At 66.1% G+C, this 1,373-nt stretch overlaps 1 protein-coding gene across 3 annotated transcripts in view; it reads left to right on the top strand.

The window, feature by feature from the left end:
* Slc5a10 (solute carrier family 5 member 10) overlaps nucleotides 1-1,373 on the top strand; it is a 63,071-nt gene that overhangs the window by 47,135 nt on the left and 14,563 nt on the right. The window lies entirely within an intron of this gene.

Genomic DNA, 1,373 nt, shown 5'->3' with positions numbered 1-1,373 from the left:
GCTGTCACCTGCTCCAGCACTTGGGCTGGGGGTGGATGGGTGACACCGCTCTGCAAGGTCGGGATCCTAACTCCGGCCCCGGCTGGGGCAAAGCGCGCTCTGGGGCCTCCCAGCGGCTGCAGCTCCTCTGCCCATCAGGATCCTGTGGGAAGAAACTGATGAGCGCAAGGCGCAGGTCAGAGGGCAGGAGGGGCGGGAACCGGCGACAGAGCCGGGGGTGGGGCTGGAGGAAGGAGGTGGGGAAGGGAGAAGCCGGGCTGAGGGTGGGGGGTGCGATGGGAAGCGACGGTGAGGGGCCGTGGGCCGCTTCCAGGACCCACTGTGCCTGTGCCTGTGCCTGTGCCTGTGCCTGAAGGGCACAGGGGACAACATCCCAGATTCTCCGAGCTGCCTGAAGTCCCAGGCACCTCCGGAGGAACCCTAGCGCAGCCAGGGAGCTTCCAACAAGTTTGCCAGAGTTAGGAGGCAAGAAACGGAGCCACCTGGCGCTGCGCTGTGGCTCCCTGCGCTCCCGGAAAGGGAGGGTCTTCGCTCCACGATCGGGGCCGGCCAACCCGAGAGGCCTGCCCGGAGGAGGCCGGGGACTCGGACAAGGGTCCAGGAGTCCCGGGAGCGCGACTAGCCGGCGCCACGACCCGCGGTGCCGGGATCGCAGGGGGACGCGGCCGGAACTCGCTTACCGGGCGGGCGTGGGCGCGGGCGCAACGCGGAGCTGGCCACAGGAGCCGCGGGCAGAGCGAGGCGCACAGGCGGCGGCTGCAGCCCGGGGCTGGGCGGGGGCGGGCCGCTGACTAAGTGCTGCCCCGCCCACCCCGCCGCCACCACCTGAGGTCACGTGCGGCCCCGGGGGCGGGTCCGGAAGCTGATTCACACACACACACACACACACACACACACACTCAAAGATAGAAGTCTTTGAAGGCTGTGCGACCCCCTCTCCTACGCCACCTCCATCCCCAGGTGCCTGCATTCAGAAAATTTCAGGGGCAAAGACCAGGAGCTCTCAAAGAGGGACAGTGGTCTCCCTCAGGTCACACAGTGGGCACCCCCCCTCCCGCCCCGAGCGCACAGGGTCCGTGGGTGATCCTGGTCCAACACTAGCTGTGTACAGTCTCGCAGGTGGGACAAGAAGTCCGGGAGGCTCTGTGGCTACCTAGCTGTCCAGTAGTGCAAGTAGAGTTGGGTTCCTGGGCTGGAAGCCTCCAGGCAGGGGTAGGGCACTCGCACACGGACAAACACACACACTCCAGGGGCTTTCACAAAGCCTGATGTATGCAATTCTTAGTAATGAGCCTACTGACTGCTGGGAGGAGTCCCTGGGGACTTGTCCTGCACCAGGAGCAGTGCCACATCAGAACCTTGGGACAGGGAGG

The sequence above is a fragment of the Urocitellus parryii genome, chromosome 7 (assembly GCF_045843805.1).
Source record: "Urocitellus parryii isolate mUroPar1 chromosome 7, mUroPar1.hap1, whole genome shotgun sequence".
Taxonomy (NCBI): domain Eukaryota; kingdom Metazoa; phylum Chordata; class Mammalia; order Rodentia; family Sciuridae; genus Urocitellus; species Urocitellus parryii.
Note: the sequence above shows the minus strand (reverse complement) of the source record. Positions and strands in the feature narration are given on the sequence as shown.